Genomic DNA, 19,006 nt, shown 5'->3' with positions numbered 1-19,006 from the left:
GTATCTGTAAAAATGACTCCTAATGTTCTAAATTCACGCACAATTTCTATTTCCGAGCTATTTAACTCAAGGTTTAGCTCCGACGGTACCAGTCTTGGTTTCGCACGGTAAACGATCGCTTTTGTCTTATTGTTGTTGATTATTAAACCGTTCTGTTTTGCCCAATCACCTACTTTAAGTAACGCCGAGTTTGCAATGTTAAACAGTTCTGTGCAGTTTTCTGAGACACAAAAAATGCTAGTGTCGTCAGCATAGATGACGAACTTAGCCTGCGCTTCCACACTGACGATGTCGTTTAAGTATACATTAAATAGAAATGGTCCTAAAATACTTCCCTGTGGGACCCCCGACTGTATAGAAAGTAGACTTGAGGAATGGCCATCGAGCTCAACATATTGCACGCGATGTGAAAGGTATGATTTGATTAGCTCTAATGGTAACCCACGAACACCGTACTTCTTTAGTTTTTCAAGAAGCAAGTTGCGATTCAGATAGTCAAATGCCTTGGTGAAATCTAGGTATATCCCTAGTACATACTGTTTGTTGTCTATGTTTGTTAGAATGTATTCTTTTTGATCTAGCAACGCAAGTTGTGTGGATCGAAATTTCCGAAACCCATACTGCGCATCAATTATGCTGTTTGTTTTTTCAAAAAAGGATTCAAGGCGCATCAACACAACTTTCTCTAACCCTTTAGAAAATACAGGAAGGATAGAAATTGGGCGGTAATTATTAAGAATGTTATGATCACCTTTTTTATATATAGCCCTGACCTTTGCTATTTGCATGTCATTTGGAAATACTCCAGAGCTTATACACAAGTTAAATATGTGTGTTAGGACAGGTGATATAATATCAAGAACATATTTTACAGGCTTAATTTGCACATTGTGGACATCACAACTGGCTGAGTTTTTTAGTTGTGTGAACGTTAAATACACTTCATTGTTCGTCACAGGACTGAAGAATATACTTCTAGGGTTTTCCTTAACGAGGTGCTCTACATGATTAGGCAATACAGGTAGAGGTAAGTTTACGAAGTGCTCATTAAACGTATCCGCCAAAGCAAGACCAGAAAGCAACTTGTTATTGATCTTAAGTTCACTAATCGGACAGGGAACTTGTGAACGGCCAAGAACCTGATTGAGCTTTCGCCATGTAAACTTGGAATCATGCTTTACTGAACTAAAGGAATTTGCAAGGTAATCACTGTTAGCCTTTCTGATTTCCTTATTAAGGCTATTTCTATAAATCTTCGCGGCATACACTAGGAAGGCCTTGCAGCGTTTCATCCTTGCACGCCTGCGCTCTAGTCAGTACCGAGCAAGCTTCAGTGCATCCAAAATGGATGCGGTGCTCTCGGTGTCAGGCGCTAACTATTCGACTTTTACTTCAGTGGACTTCGTAGTCTCGCTTTCTGTGGTCTTGTGCCAGTTTGTATCGGGGTCGTCTGCTGGCCTAGCAGCTTCTACATTTCCCAGCACTAAATCGTACAATGGGTTCTCCATACACTTAGTGAGAAGTCGTCCCTTAAAGTACGGGGTGTCAACATCGACCCAAGCTTCTGGGAGCATCAAAACCGAGCGGTCAAGTAGGTAAACTGGAGATTTCGTATCGGCGATACCTTCCTTCCGTACTAAGTCCTTCCTTACCGCCACCGTGTTGCAGCCTGTGTCTCTCAGTACTCGGACTGTCTGGCCCTCAATGATGTCGGCTACGACAGGTAAGCATTCCCTGACTGCGATTCCTTACTGGTGAAACCAGCGTTGATGACAGGGATCTTCCCTCCGTCCTTAAGTTCTAGGTATCCGTTCTCAATGCATACTCTCCCGATTTTCTTCTCTCTGTTTCGGGACCCCATTTTCCCAGCATCTCCAGCTTGGATGACCTTGCTTGCCGCATTTGTGGCATTTCTTGGCCGCGGTCCCGATCCGTCGGAGGTGGCGGCCCGGCAATTTTCGGGGCGGTGTCCCGTGCGTGAACAAATAAAACATTTCTTTTCATTGCTGCTCTTCGCATCCGATGATTGAAGCAAATTTTCCTTTCTCTCGATAGTCTTGGAGATGGCGTTTTCTGCCCTATTCTTCGGGGTGCTTCGCATTCCGAAGTTCGACCAGTCATGGGCCTCCACATACTTTTCTGCCCTTGCTACTGTTTCCGCGAAGGATGTGTCCTTTTCTTTCAAAAACATTTGTAGCAGAGTGGCGCAGTTAGAAAGGAACTGTTCCTTTAGAATCAGGTCAAAGAGATCTGCGTACTCTTCCTTTGTGTCCGACAGCTATATCCATCTGTCTAGGAAGTTCTATAGACGCGTCACGAATTGTGAACACGTTTCCTCGTTCCGGGGACTAGCAGACCTGAATTTTTCTCTGAACCCTTCTTCTGCCATACAGAAGCGAAGCATGAGTACCTGCCGGAGCTTGTTGTAGTCCAAGCACTCAGACGTAGACAAGCGACTAAAAACGCTGTGTGCTTCGCCGCCTAAACACAGACTAAAGGTTGTAGCCCACTGATCGCGAGGCCAACTTCTCGCGATCTTCTTCTTCTTGATTTCCACTAGAATGTCAGTAACTTAAGTTATTTCTCTGACCCACTGTGCACGCTTCCTATCTCTTAATGTTACCCCTACCATTTTTCGTTCCATAACCCTCTGAGTTGTCCTCAACTTAGGTAGAACCCTCCTGGTTAGCCTCCACGTTTCAGCCCCATAGGTGAGTACAGGTAAGACGCAACTGTTGTATATGATAGAAAAAACAGCGCAACAGACGTGGACGGAGGTGAAGAACAAACAGGACAGGCGCTGAACTCACAACTGAAGTTTATTGAAAAAAACACAGATATATAACCCAGCCAAGCAGCACCAAACCGCACATTGCTGCTTGGCTGGGTTATATATCTGGGTTTTTTCAATAAACTTCAGTTGTGAGTTCAGCGCCTGTCCTGTTTGTTCTTCACCTCCATCCACGTCTGTCGCGCTGTTTTTTCTATCATGTCACCGTACCAATTCGTCCAGATGTCTCTTCTATTACTGTTGTATACTTTCCTCATGAGCGATACCGCAAAGCATGTATTCAAAGCTAATATTTGCCGTCTAACGAACATTGTCACAGAAGCCGCACGAATGCAAGAAGCGATGCATATTAGTTTCACTAAGTTTCACAGCTCCGCCCGGAGAGGTGTCCCCATTGGCGGTTGCGTAAACTAACGGCGCTGCAGTTGACTCCTTGCCGGACGCGTCGTCTGCTACACGCGGGGCGGAAGCATGGAGCGGACGGCGTACATGTAGCTGTTACGTGCTGCCGTTGCACTCTGCACGGCTGCAATGCAGTTATGACTACACTGCGTGAACTAACGACGCTGCTGTTGACTCCTTGCCGGGCGCGTCTTCTGCTACACGCGGCGCGGAAGCATGGAGCGGACGGCGTACATGTAGCTGTTACGTGCTGCCGTTGCACTCTGCACGGCTGCAGTGCAGTTATGACTACGCTGCGTGAACTAACGACGCTGCAGTTGACTCCTTGCCGGGCGCGTCGTCTGCTACACGCGGCGCGGAAGCATGGAGCGGACGGCGTACATGTAGCTGTTACGTGCTGCCGTTGCACTCTGCACGGCTGCAGTGCAGTTATGACTACGCTGCGTGAACTAACGACGCTGCAGTTGACTCCTTGCCGGGCGCGTCGTCTGCTACACGCGGCGCGGAAGCATGGAGCGGACGGCGTACACGTAGCTGTTACGTGCTGCCGTTGTACTCTGCACGGCTGCAATGCAGTTATGACTACACTGCGTGAACTAACGACGCTGCTGTTGACTCCTTGTCGGGCGCGTCTTCTGCTACACGCGGCGCGGAAGCATGGAGCGGACGGCGTACACGTAGCTGTTACGTGCTGCCGTTATACTCTGCACGGCTGCAATGCAGTTATGACTACACTGCGTGAACTAACGACGCTGCTGTTGACTCCTTGCCGGGCGCGTCTTCTGCTACACGCGGCGCGGAAGCATGGAGCGGACGGCGTACACGTAGCTGTTACGTGCTGCCGTTGCACTCTGCACGGCTGCAGTGCAGTTATGACTACGCTGCGTGAACTAACGACGCTGCAGTTGACTCCTTGCCGGGCGCGTCGTCTGCTACACGCGGCGCGGAAGCATGGAGCGGACGGCGTACATGTAGCTGTTACGTGCTGCCGCTGCACTCTGCACGGCTGCAGTGCAGTTATGACTACGCTGCGTGAACTAACGACGCTGCAGTTGACTGCTTGCCGGGCGTGTCGTCTGCTACACGCGGCGCGGAAGCATGGAGCGGACGGCGTACACGTAGCTGTTACGTGCTGCCGTTGTACTCTGCACGGCTGCAATGCAGCTATGACTACACTGCGTGAACTAACGACGCTGCTGTTGACTCCTTGCCGGGCGCGTCTTCTGCTACACGCGGCGCGGAAGCATGGAGCGGACGGCGTACATGTAGCTGTTACGTGCTGCCGTTGCACTCTGCACGGCTGCAGTGCAGTTATGACTACGCTGCGTGAACTAACGACGCTGCAGTTGACTCCTTGCCGGGCGCGTCGTCTGCTACACGCGGCGCGGAAGCATGGAGCGGACGGCGTACATGTAGCTGTTACGTGCTGCCGTTGCACTCTGCACGGCTGCAGTGCAGTTATGACTACGCTGCGTGAACTAACGACGCTGCAGTTGACTCCTTGCCGGGCGCGTCGTCTGCTACACGCGGCGCGGAAGCATGGAGCGGACGGCGTACATGTAGCTGTTACGTGCTGCCGTTGCACTCTGCACGGCTGCAGTGCAGTTATGACTACGCTGCGTGAACTAACGACGCTGCAGTTGACTCCTTGCCGGGCGCGTCGTCTGCTACACGCGCGCGGAAGCATGGAGCGGACGGCGTACACGTAGCTGTTACGTGCTGCCGTTGTACTCTGCACGGCTGCAATGCAGTTATGACTACACTGCGTGAACTAACGACGCTGCTGTTGACTCCTTGCCGGGCGCGTCTTCTGCTACACGCGGCGCGGAAGCATGGAGCGGACGGCGTACATGTAGCTGTTACGTGCTGCCGTTGCACTCTGCACGGCTGCAGTGCAGTTATGACTACGCTGCATGAACGACGCTGCAGTTGACTCCTTGCCGGGCGCGTCGTCTGCTACACGCGGCGCGGAAGCATGGAGCGGACGGCGTACATGTAGCTGTTACGTGCTGCCGTTGCACTCTGCACGGCTGCAGTGCAGTTATGACTACGCTGCGTGAACTAACGACGCTGCAGTTGACTCCTTGCCGGGCGCGTCGTCTGCTACACGCGGCGCGGAAGCATGGAGCGGACGGCGTACACGTAGCTGTTACGTGCTGCCGTTGCACTCTGCACGGCTGCAGTGCAGTTATGATACACTGCGTGAACTAACGACACTGCTGTTGACTCCTTGCCGGGCGCGTCGTCTGCTACATGCGGCGCGGAAGCATGGAGCGGACGGCGTACTCGTAGCTGTTACGTGCTGCCGTTGTACTCTGCACGGCTGCAGTGCAGTTATGACTACACTGCGTGAATTAACGACGCTGCTGTTGACTCCTTGCCGGGCGCGTCGTCTGCTACACGCGGCGCGGAAGCATGGAGCGAACGGCGTACACGTAGCTGTTACGTGCTGCCGTTGCACTCTGCACGGCTGCAGTGCAGTTATGACTACGCTGCGTGAACTAACGACGCTGCAGTTGACTCCTTGCCGGGCGCGTCGTCTGCTACACGCGGCGCGGAAGCATGGAGCGAACGGCGTACACGTAGCTGCTACGTGCTGCCGTTGCACTCGGCACGGCTGCAGTGCAGTTATGACTACGCTGCGTGAACTAACGACGCTGCAGTTGACTCCTTGCCGGGCGCGTCGTCTGCTACACGCGGCGCGGAAGCATGTAGCGGACGGCGTACACGTAGCTGTTACGTGCTGCCGTTGTACTCTGCACGGCTGCAGTGCAGTTATGACTACACTGCGTGAACTAACGACGCTGCTGTTGACTCCTTGCCGGGCGCGTCGTCTGCTACACGCGGCGCGGAAGCATGGAGCGAACGGCGTACACGTAGCTGTTACGTGCTGCCGTTGCACTCTGCACGGCTGCAGTGCAGTTATGACTATGCTGCGTGAACTAACGACGTTGCAGTTGACTCCTTGCCGGGCGCGTCGTCTGCTACACGCGGCGCGGAAGCATGGAGCGGACGGCGTACACGTAGCTGTTACGTGCTGCCGTTGTACTCTGCACGGCTGCAGTGCAGTTATGACTACACTGCTTGAACTAACGACGCTGCTGTTGACTCCTTGCCGGGCGCGTCGTCTGCTACATGCGGCGAAAAAGCATGGAGCGAACGGCGTACATGTAGCTGTTACGTGCTGCCGTTGCACTCTGCACGGCTGCAGTGCAGTTATGACTACGCTGCGTGAACTAACGACGCTGCAGTTGACTCCTTGCCGGGCGCGTCGTCTGCTACACGCGGCGCGGAAGCATGGAGCGGACGGGTACACGTAGCCGTTACGTGGTGCCGTTGCACTCTGCATGGCTGCAGTGCAGTTATGACTACACTATGACAGTTTTGGCTTCGAAGGCATGAATTTCCTCAGAGAATGCGTTTGTGTGATGCGAAATTTAATGCCGTGAAACAACTGTGACAGCGTTGTCGACTTGCTCGCCAGAACCAATGTTCTAGTAACGTTGTCTGCTCTTCGGTTTCATTTCTTTTTATTACGTGATATCCTGACGCGCTAGGCATTTCGTATTAAATTATGACGTAGCCGTTCATTACGCAGTGTTCAGCGTGCTGTCATGCAATTTTCATCTTCTTATTTAGCATCTACCTTCTTTTCCAGTGTCAGTCCAATTTGTGACAGGGATTCAAGCTGCCTACATGTGTGCCTCCAATTCTATTCCGTTCACTGTAAACGTAGGGTATGCGCCAAGATGATGCTGCATCTTTACCCTAAAATAAAAAAATATAGACGTACGCATTGCCAACTACCTGCCAGCCTCTATAGATGCCTAAAATTGGCGGAATGAAGAGGCGGCGTTAAAGGCATTATCGCGTCCTCTCTTAGACGAAGCTTTCTGTTTTGTTTTTTATTAACAATAGGCCTCTTCATGCTGGCCTGCATGCAAATTTGCACCGGGAGCAACGAATCCTATTGAAGCGATTACTTGGAAGTTCGTTGATCATTTGTTCTTGTCACTGATATACTTCCTCGAGATTAAAAGGTGGACGCAAGCTCTGCACATAAGGGATAAATTGCTCCGAAGTGAACAATTTCTGATCTGCATTTAGAAAAGGAACTATATTCAAGTACTCTTGTGACAGTTCATGTAGCAAGGCTCTTTATTTAATTGCTGGCACATATATCGAACGCAAAAGACAGTATCTGCCGAAGAGAAAGCACCCTAATAATCACGTTGCCCCGTGTGTTCCAACAACAATGCAAGTAGAGAACTTGCAAGATTCCAAGAGCATATCTGTGTGCATAGCGCAAATCGGCCCAGCTGAGCTTACTGCATGAACGGATTTTGATTTGGATCATTTTGAAGTACCAGCAATTGGAAGGAAATTTATGTATTTTCGTGACGAGGAAATAGACGAGCCATGAGGGCGAGGAAATTTGCTTGTTTAGAAGTATTTTTGTAATTGAGTGATTAATTGTCACGGCAATGATATGTTGCGCATAAATTTATTATATCATGTGAATTGAGCGTTGATTACAGCTCTTCTGAAGCGTATCTTAGTGAAGCGAAATTGTGCATGAGGCTTCCAACTCAGACCTAATACGAAGAGAGGAGACATAAGTTTTGCAGAGAAATTCGACAATTAAGATTATCACGAAAAAATAAAATATATTTGAAATAACTGAGCATGCAGCGTAGAAAACGCAGCGAGCTGCAACAGCTGACAAGACAAAGAAAGATAATGAATAAAGCATGTCGGCCGCTGTTTGGATAATTAGGTAGTTAGGAGAGGATGGGACTGTAGCTTATCGCTTCTTCACAGTTCTTCATGCTGTTTCTCATATAGTTAAAAGATAAGCGTCTAAAAAGCTCAGAAGAGGATCTAGAGGATCTACAAGATAGGTCTTCCAGACTTGCAATGCCTGGTACGTCAAGCTCCTGCCTGGACTGAGGTATGATATGTCGAACGGCTGCATTTTTATGAGGCGGGCAAGCACAAAAGAGTATAAGCTTCTGAATGAGCTCAAGATATGCTACCAACCAAGCATATGAGCTCCTTAATGCATGCATTGAGGTGAATTTGCTGCAAATGTGGTTTTTGCTGTTGAAGCAATACCTATTTATCACAAGCAAATAAAAAAAAAGATGGTTAGGCAAAGTTAGAAACGCGAACGCACATTTCCCACTAGACACAAAAAAAGGATTATGCTACCCACTCAAACATTTCCCAAAACAGCGTAATGTTCTCCTCTTAATTACTTTAACCTTGCAATGTTTGTCTATGCTGATGAAGTCAAGTTCTGGTTGTTTGCTGCATTTCATTAGCATTCGACATTAGTGTTGTTGACAATCATCATCATCGTCATCCTGACTATACCCACTGCAGGGCGAAGGCATCTCCCATATTTCTCCACTTAACCCGGTTCTGTGCTAGCTGCATCCACTTGACCCCTGCGAACTTCTTAACCTCATCCGCCCACCTAACTTTCTGCCGTACCCTGCTACGCTTTCCTTCCCTCGGAATCCAGTTTGTTACCCTAAGCGACCATCGGTTATCCTCTCTTCGCACTACATGTTCTGCCCATGCCCATTTCTTCTTCTTAATTTCCACTAGAATGTCAGTAACTTGAGTTCTTTCTCTGACCCACTCTGCACGCTTCCTATCTCTTAATATTACCCCTACCATTTTTCGTTCCATAGCCCTCTGAGTTGTCTTCAACTTATGTAGAACCCTCTTCGTTAGCCTCCACGTTTCAGCCCCATAGGTGAGTACAGGTAAGATGCAACTGTTGTATACTTTCCTCTTGAGCGATACCGGTAAGCTGCTAGACATAATCTGCGAGTTCTTGCCAAATACGCTCCATCCCAATCTTATTCTTCTTGTTATTTCCTTTTCATGATCCGGATCTGCGGTTACTACCTGTCCTAAGTAGACATATTCGCCTACTACTTCCAGTGCTTCGATATCAAAAGTAAACTGTTGTTCCTTCCCGAGGCTGTTGAACGTTACCTTAGTCTTCTGCATATTGATTTTTAATCCTACCGTTCTACTTTTCCTGTCTAGGTCATCAATCATTATTTGCAGTTTATCCCCCGATTTATTTAGCAAGGCAATGTCATCAGCAAATCGCTGATTACTGAGGTATTCTCCATCTACCCTTATCCCTAACTGCTCCCATTCCAAGTCTCGGAATACATCCTCTGAGCAAGCTGTGAATAGTACTGGGGAGATCGTGTCCCCTTGCCTAACACCTTTCTTCATGGGAATTTTGTTAATTTCTTTATGCAGGACTATGGTTGCTGTGCAGCCACTATTTCCGGAGTCCTCCACTACGGCGTCTCTCATAGCCTGAGTTGCTTTGGGACGTTAAACCCCACAAACCAAACCAAACCAACCAAACTTTCACGTATGGCTCGTCCACCCCCTGATTTTGCAATGCCTGCATCACCGCCGAAGTTTCTACTGAGTCAAATATGCCCTATTTCTTATTTACCGCTTTAAGGCTTCCCCCGTTCTTTACAGCATGCTCAATTTTCTCCAAGTTATACTTCCTTATATCGGCTACCTGGCTGTCACGAAATTGGCGCCCATTTTCATCGGGCCGGTGCGGCGCTGGGCGCGCGCGGCGTCGCGTGGAGAGCATGGAGAGAAAAGCCCCTTCCCCGCGCGGGAGAGCGCGTAGCTTTGTACGCGTTGCCGTGACCCTCTTTCCCATTGCCCGGGGAGGACGGTGGTTCATCGGCCTGGAATGTGCCAGGCCCTTCAAGAACTTTCTATGGGACCTGGCCAATGACGACGCGCGGCTCAACGGGAGGAGAAGAGGGAGCTATAACCAGCGAAGCTATGTGTGTGTGCGCGCTAGCTTTGGCACGTGTTAACAAACAGACGCGGCGCGCCCTATTTAAAGAGACCGCGCCGCTTGATGAGTCGGTCAGTCAGTCAGTCAGTCAGTCAGTCAGTCAGTCAGTCAGTCAAGTGTTTTGCGACGTGCTCGTGCTTCGGCTGGACTCCCGGGGATCACCCGCTGCTGGCAAGCCCACGGACTTTCAAGGGAGCGGCGCTCGTCTCGTATGGCGGCCACATCGTGACTCTTGAGGCGTCGGACTGCAACAGTGCCCGGTGAACAATTTGGTGTTTGTTTATGTACTCTCTCGTGTTTCATCTGTTGTAAAGCCTCTACGTTATTGGATACCTGTGTAATTGCATGCTTAGCGTTTGTATTCTGTGAACCTCTCGTCTATGTATTTCAAGTGATCTTGTGTATTCCTTTGTATCGTCTCTTGCTGTGCATAAATTGTGTTTTGTTTGTTACTTCTGACTCCGATCCTTACTCTGGTTTGAACCGGCGACCGCTGGGCACCAAACGACCACCCCCTTCTGTCACTACAAGGTAGTTGAATTCCGGCTGAGCTTGCCACGCAAGTCGAGGGCATCTCCTTTGCGACCGGAACAGCTACCCCCACTCACTCTAAGGGTGTCTGGGAGTGTGCGCACCGTTAAGGGCGCATCGTTAATAATACCCCCCTAATTATTAACCGGTGACACTGGCGCTTATTGATTAGCTTTGATATCTCGGCCATTTCTATCTGGTCTGTTGGATTGGAAGCTTTCGTAATCAAATATTTCGTCTCCTTAGACAGCTTACCGGTATCCTCTCTAACTATCCTACCGCCTACTTCTACAGCGCACTCAGTAATGATATCTCTGAAATTATTGTTCATTGCTTCTAGAGTAATGTCGCCATCCTCGGTTAGAGCTGAATATCTATTCTGTAGCGAGATCCTGAACTCTTCTGCTCTCCCCCTCACCGCTAATTCGTTGATGGGTTTCTTTCTTACTAATCTGTTGCGTTCCTTCTTCAGATTTAGGCTAATTCGGGACCTCTCCATCATGTGGTCACTGCATCGCACTTTCCCGATTACCTCTATATCTTGCACAATAGCGGGGGTTGAACACATTGTGAAGTCAATTTCATTTTTAGTCTCCCGTTAGGACTTTTCCATGTCCATTTCCGGTTCTTCCGTTCGCTGAAGAAGGTATTCATGATTCTTAAGTTATTGCGCTCTGCAAACTTAACTAGTAACTCCCCCCTGCTATTCCTAGAACCAATGCCATAGTCACCGACTGCCTTGTCTCCTGCTTGCTTTTTCCCTACCTTGGCATTGAAGTCTTTGACAATGTTACCCATGACAATGTTACCCAAGGCCTTTGACCATGTTACCCATGAGGCAATATTGAGGAACCTATCGGACATAAGACCGGGGGGTAGAACCTTCCGGTACATCAGATCGTTTCTGGAGGGTAGGACTGCGGAGATTATAGTCGGAGAAATGAAATCGGATCCCTTCCCATTGGGGGGCAGGGGGACACCGCAAGGGTCGGTATTGTCGCCGTTCCTATTTAATCTCGCATTGATCAAGATACCACCCAGACTGCAAGGGATATCGGGACTTAAACATACATTTTATGCGGATGACATTACTCTTTGGGTAACAAGAGGCAGTGACGCACATTTGGAAGAAACTCTACAGCACGCGGTGGATATTGTTGAGGAGCTAGCAGGGGAAGCAGGACTCTCGTGCTCTCAGCCCAAGTCCGAGCTTTTGTGCTGAGGGACAAGCCAAGAGGGATACATGCGAGGCACTATGTGCCGCCACCGCCTTTAGAGGTCAAAGTGGGGGGCGTACCGGTCGCTGAGGTCCAAACGATCAGGATCCTGGGTATGTATCTGCAGACTAACAGGAAAAATAGCGAGTCCTTGAAAAGGCTTAAAAATACGGTCAATGCTACCGTGAGGCTAATCAGGAGAATCGCTAATCGTAAGAGAGGTGTTAAGGAAAAGGACTTGTGTAAGCTGGTGCAGGCGTTTGTGCTCAGTAGAATAGTGTATGCGACACCTTATTTGAAGTTGGACGCGACGGAAAAAGGCAAGGTGGAGGCTATGATTAGGCAGGCATATAAAGCGGCCCTTGGGTTGCCTCACAATGCGTCTACCGAAAGGCTGCTGGGATTAGGGGTGCACAACACCCTAGAAGAACTACGGGAGGCGCACTTGGTGATGCAGCTCGGTAGGCTTTCAAAAACAAAAGCAGGGAGGGACATATTGGAAAGGGTCGGCATTGGAGTTGACGCTCCAGCTGGTGACACTAAAATTCAGATTAGGCGGGAAATGCACAAGGGCTTGTACATAAAACCTTTGCCCAAGAACATGCATCCAATACATCACGAGGACCGCAGGAAGGCAAGAGCCAAAGCTTTACATGTTAAGTACGGGAAGTACAACGGGGCAGTCTATGTAGATGTCGCCGAGTATAGGGACAAGGACGCATTTGCAATTGCGGTGGTGGACGGGCGGGGACTCTTGATCGCCTCCGGATCAGTCAAAACCCGCTCCACAGAAACTGCAGAGGAAGCGGCACTAGCACTAGCTATTACTAGCAGTAATGCTGACTTGATCTTCAGCGATTCCAAAACAGCCATCCGAAATTTGGCGAGGGGCAGAATATCTGTCACAGCGGCGCGATTGCTGAATCGGGCCACGGGGCGAGGGACTACGGAGGCGAAAATTGTCTGGATACCAGCACACTCTGGGAATCCTGGGAACGAGACGGCTCACATGAATGCTCGAGGTTTCGTCAGCCGAGCAGGTGAGCCGGACGTTCCGGGAAGGTCCACGAGAGATGGGCTGGTATCCTTTCATGACATTACTAATCATTTCAAACTTGAGCGGAGGATTTACCCACCCCCGGACAAGCAATTGGTGAAGGCGCAGGAATGCGTCTGGCGACGATTGCAGACTAGATGTTTCTTCAACCCATACGTGTTGAGAAAAATCTACCCGGACATTCAGCCGGAGTGCAAATGGTGTCAGGAATTGGCAACCTATGACCACATATTATGGAGCTGTAGCATAGCACCGCCACCGGCGGATATTATGCGTGATCCTTCCCTCGAGCAGTGGGAGGCCGTGTTGGCCAGCTCAGACCCGGTCGTCCAGACCAGGGCCGTGGAGTGGGCCACCCAGGTCGCCGTCGGACATGGGTTGATGACCATCTAACACGGAACCATCCATACATGCTCTCTGACGAAAATAAAGTTTTTTCATCCATTCCATCTTTACTTTTCGCATTGCCGATTCTACATCTTCAGTTTATACCGCTTATTGGGCCTAATTACTATGCCGCCACCCTCTCATTAATACTATAGAGGTCATCTATATTGCCCGCTATATACTTATTGACAAGGAAACCTACTCCTAGTTCTCGCCTCTCCGGTAAACCTCGATAACACAGTACATGCCCATCCTTCAGTACAGTATATTCCTCATTCAGCCTTCTAGCCTCACTAATCCCTATGACATCCCATTTCATACCATCTAGTTCCTCTAACAGCACTGCCAAACTAGCTTCACTAGCTAGGGTTCCAGCGTTAAACGTTGCCAGGGTTAGTATCCAGTGGCGGCCGGTCTTAGCACCCCCTGCTGCGTCACAGGTCTGACCGCCGCCGTGGTCTGTTGTTCCGCAGCCGCTACTGACTGAGGGCCGGGGTTTTATGGGACTAATCATGAGAGGTTGCGGCCAATTACTGCACCAGGGTGGCCAGCTCCTGTTCTGGTGAGGGATGTGCGTTGCCGGAGGTGTTCACTGGCATCAGGTCGCACCCCTAACCTGTTTATGCCATTCCAACGACACGCGGATTTTTCTTTTTTTTTTTATCCGGTGGAGAATTGCGCGGCACCGGGATTTGAACCCCGGTCCTCTTGCATGCGAGGCGGATGTTCTACCGCTACGCCACCGCTGCACTTTGCATATATTGCATTTTTGATCCTTTTTTCTTGTTGCGCTAATAAATAACTTAGGTTCATGAAATTTACTTCTAATGCCCTTTCCGGCGCTTGAATATCGTACGTGTTTTAAAACTGCAGTCCAGTGCTAGTTTGAAATTGCAATAACTTAATTCCCCTACAAGCAGTAAAATTATGCTGTTTTTCTTTTCTCTGTGTATGTGTGTGTAAAGGAGGAGGGGAATCTATCAAGGGTGCGACTTAATTACTCGCAATCATACATGACAAAATTACTTTTGAAAAGGAATAAATTACATTACTAATTACTTTGCTGAAAATAGCAAGAAGTAATTAAATTACATTACTCATTACTGCTCCTAAAAAGTAATGAAATTACATTACAATTATTTCTACTGAATTACTTTTAAATTACTTGTTAGTTTCCATTCATGCCAAAACTAAGTAAATCTAATTAACAGAACAACAACTTGTTCTCCAGATGCGAAGCACGTACATTCTTTTGTCTTCCCGCCAAATTCCGTCCCAGAGAGCTAATCCTTCCCTCTATCCTACCGCACTTGCCATTACAAAAACAAGACAACAGCAAAAAAAAGAAAAAGAATAAAGCATGGTCGAACGGTCGTGAAATGACCGGCGAACACAGCGTCTTGCTGGCCCGGAGCTGTATCTGCCATTTGAAGGGGCCGAAGAAGCTACGTTATTTATTGCTACCGCAGTCCCAAGAATCGACGTTGGCACCTTGTGCTCGCTGCTCAGTAATGCTCAAGCCCCGATGGTTCACGCCATGGACCCTTCCGCCTATCCGAATCCATCCCAATCTTCCTCGCCCCTTGGAAACGAGTGTAACCAGGCACCCGTGTGCCCTATCCGACGCAACAGGGAGTGCCACTGCGCTGCACTCCCAACTATTTTTCAACTCCAGCCTTCTTGCACCATCTCTCCCTTTCGGCTTTCCTTTGACGCCTTATATCCTGCTGCTTGGAGAATGGTTGTCACCGGATAGCCGCACTAAGTGACCCTGCTGCACACACACGCATTGTTCTGCTCAATTCTGTCTCCTTTTGCCGCTCTGTTGCGCTGGCTTCGGCTTGCCGCACGTCGTTCCTGCATTCGCAGCAGTCTATTTTGTTGTCTATTGAAGTAGTAGCGCACGTTAGTAAACGTAATTTCGAAAGGAAATAATTACTTTTGCTTCAAAATTACTACAAAAGTAATTCATTACATTACAAATTACCGAAAAAGTAATTAAATTACAGTAATTTCACTACAGTAATTCAATAACTGCCATGTCTGCTCGCAATATAAGTTATTGAATAGACTCATGCGCTTGTTCACTCTTTCCTTTCGCAGTGCACACGCCCATTCTCACTGATTTCTCTTTTAGTGAACTCATTAAATAACTATTCACACCTGACGTTCTTTAAGACAAAGCAATATTTTTATTTGTTTACATAGTGCTATATATGGGAGTGCGAGAGTGCCTATCCGGAGCTATGTTCCACGCCATACCTCGAAAGTGAGACATTAAGAAAAGCGCTTCTGATTAGGCGGCGACGGAGACCATTTATGCGTAATCTGTGTTCACTATATCTTTTGACGCGAGTAGCCAGACTTCATGGACTGCATGAACATGCTGACCAGGCTATCATCTAGTGTACCTCTCTGCCCGCAGTGTTTACAGTTTTCGTGTTGTCTGTCATCTAATTTTAAATGGTGCAGCCATACCGGGTTGGGGTAATTTCCGGCCTGCAGTCTGCGAAAACTTTTGGCCTCTTCGTTGTTTAGCACTTTATGTGGAGTGGAGAATGTTTTTCTCGATGGAATAACAGCGCTACAGACGTGGACGGAGGTGAAGAACAAACAGGACGGGCGCTGATCCGTCCTGTTTGTTCTTCACCTCCGTCCACGTCTGTAGCGCTGTTATTCCATCATGTCACCATACCAACTCGCCCAGATGTCTCTTCTATTACAATGTTTTTCTGTTTAGTTTGTAGTATTCACAGATCTCGTGGTAAGTGTTTAACCTCTCCTCGAGTTCTGGGTTGTCGACCTGCTCGGCGTTCGTCCGGTGGTAGATATGTCGGGCGAGCCTGGGGCAGTGGCCAACATTCATGACACGGAAGCTTGGGAATCCCTTCTCCAAAGCGAAACCCTTGAGACCCAAAAAGAAGTCGTCCGCCTGGCGGCTGAGGCCGCGAAGAATCAACGTATCCTCGCGCGCTTCTAGTAGCGGAGTCCCAGCCCCATATTCGGGTCTGCGTATACCTGGTTGGGGGAGTAAGGGAACCTCCTGTATCGGCGGCAATAAAGTTTTATATAATAATAATAATAATAATAATTATTATTATTATTATTATTATTATTATTATTATTATTATTATTATTATTATTATTATTATTATTACTATTACTATTATTATTATTATTATTATTATTATTATTATTATTATTATTATTATTATTATTATTATTATTATTATTATTATTATTATTATTATTATTATTATTATTATTATTATTATTATTATTATTATTATTATTATTATTGAGGCAATCTGCGCAGTGCAGTAGTAAACGTGACACCCACTGCGTTTCCTTCTAAGGTTTGAGTGCTCCTATGCACTAAAAAGTGGGCTAATTTCTTTGCATGACAGGATCTATGCCATGAAATAACATACTACAAAACACAGGCTAGGGAGTAACGCAAGAAACAGTGCTCGTGAGCAAGCCGATGGCGCTCACACTTGTTTCATTAAGACAGCTTTGGCTTCGAAGCAACTCATTACCTTGGAGAACGCGTTTGTGTTATGCGAAATTCATTTTTTAATGCTATGAAACAAGTGTGAGCGCCAAGCCGATGGCGCTCAGACTTGTTTCGTAGCATTAACAAATGAATTTCGCATACCACAAACGCGTTCTCCAAGGTAATGAGTTGCTTCGAAACCAAAGCTGTCGTAATGTAGTTATAATTATACTGGAGCCATGTACAGTGCAACGGCACCACGCAAACGCTACGTGTGTACTGGCACGGCCGCTCGATGGAAGTGCACTGGGTGCGGCCTGCTGCGTCGCGCCGCCGTCAATGGGCAAGCACGTCCTTGGGGAGTTTACAGTTGCGCCCGCTATTTCTGCTGATGGCGCCACTGTTCGGGGACACGTCGCCGCCAGGGTCGCCGGCTCTGAGTGCGCGGTTTGCTTCCTTTCTGAACGCGTTCGCCTCGCGCCTGCGTGGTAAACGCAAACTTTTTTGTGTGCGCGTGTGCAAGCGCGGTAACGATGAGACGGGATGCGTTTGTTTTTTAAGGCGAAAGCCGTTCTAGGCTCATGGAGCGAAAATTTGTGCACAGAAGCTGTGCCTGTAATCTGTGCGTCGCATCTGTGCACTGGTGTGTCAGTCGCAAAAGCGGACGTGCAAGGAGGGAGATTAAGAATGAAAATGATTGATGATAGGTGATCATTAAAAGTTATAATTAGACATTGATAGAGGTAATGACTAATGATAATGACTAATAATGGTCAATAATGACTAAAATGATTTGTAATTACCAGCATATCAAACTATGACATGTAATGACCGCAATTGATTAGAAATGAGTAAAAGTGCTTAGCGATGTGTGGTAAAGACTATAATAGCTAGGCATGACTCATCATTACTGCTAATGACTACGAAATGACCAATGTGTGAAACGACGACATATAATGACCACTGCTGATTCTAAATGAGTAACCTGCTTAGTTATGACTTGTAAAGGTTACAATGACTACGCAGGCAGACTCATCATGAATGGGAAACGACCAATATATCAAACGACGACTTGAAATGACGAACTGTGGCAAACAATGAGAGGCAAATGATAAGAGAAGGGTAGGCTTTCGCCGTCCTCCGCTTAAGAGACATCTAATAAGAGACCTTCTAATTTTATCTGTTGAGCACGCTTCAGGCAAAGGAAGCAGCGAGAAGAGGAAATGCACTCGCTTCCTCTGAAATGAAAGCAGCGCTGAGGTTAAAAAGTCCAGATGCTGAAGCATAATGCCCTGTCAGCTGCCATTGAATTTGCTACAAGGGACAGCAGATTGGATTTGTTGGTGATTAGTTATAGGTTAACAGTGCGAACAACGTGACGGGAACACAGGAGAAGAAGGCACAACCGCGCTAGTTGTGTCGTCATCTTTTCATGTGATTCCGCCACGTTGTTTAACCTATTTAGTTACCAAGGAGCTGGCCAGTGAACTAGGATTTTTAAAGATGTGTTGTGAAGCAGATGAACGCGATGAGGTAGCACCAGAAGCTTTTCTCGCAGGTTATGTTGCGAGGACATATCAGAAAAAGGTACGAAGGTTTTCTTTTTTTATATATAAGCATACAAATTGTTCTAAATTTTGCCGCGCTAGTCTGAGCGGCCTTGCAAGAAAAGGAGCCTGTGCATACAACATTTGTTTATACTCTTGAGACTGTTTGAGCAGATGCGATAAACTGAAAAGCCCCTTTCCACAGAAAATCCGGCGCCCGCTCTGTCGGCGGAAAGTCGGAATAATACCTTTCTGGTAAGAGGCACTTGGTGATATGGCCAGACACCTTTGGCGCAATGAGAACACATGACATGTTCAATGTGGCAGGAGCTGCCAAACCAGAGAGTCAACAAGATGTAGGGGTGAAATGGGAATTATTGAAAGCGGGACCCCCAAGTCAGGCACACTATACTCCTATAGGGCACGTTCGCACGGCTTCGGTAAAGAGGGGCTTTATATAGCTAAGTGTAGGGTGCTATTTCATATAATGCGGTGGCTTAAGGCTGGATTCTAATGATATGTGACAGAGGCAGCAATTGCGGGATACGGTGAATAAGCAGGCAGCAAAGTGCGGGTACTCTAGCGAGGCTTTGCAAGGAGACTTAAGAACCCCAAGTTTTGTTCATCACTACCAGGTTGTTGCTTAATTTATTCGATATTTGGTAATGGTTTTGAGGCGACATGTCAGTCGTGCAAGAGCCTGTTGCAGGAAATATGAG

The sequence above is a fragment of the Amblyomma maculatum genome, chromosome 9 (assembly GCF_055883805.1).
Source record: "Amblyomma maculatum isolate TAMU_Amacu chromosome 9, ASM5588380v1, whole genome shotgun sequence".
In the NCBI taxonomy this organism is placed as follows: domain Eukaryota; kingdom Metazoa; phylum Arthropoda; class Arachnida; order Ixodida; family Ixodidae; genus Amblyomma; species Amblyomma maculatum.
Note: the sequence above shows the minus strand (reverse complement) of the source record.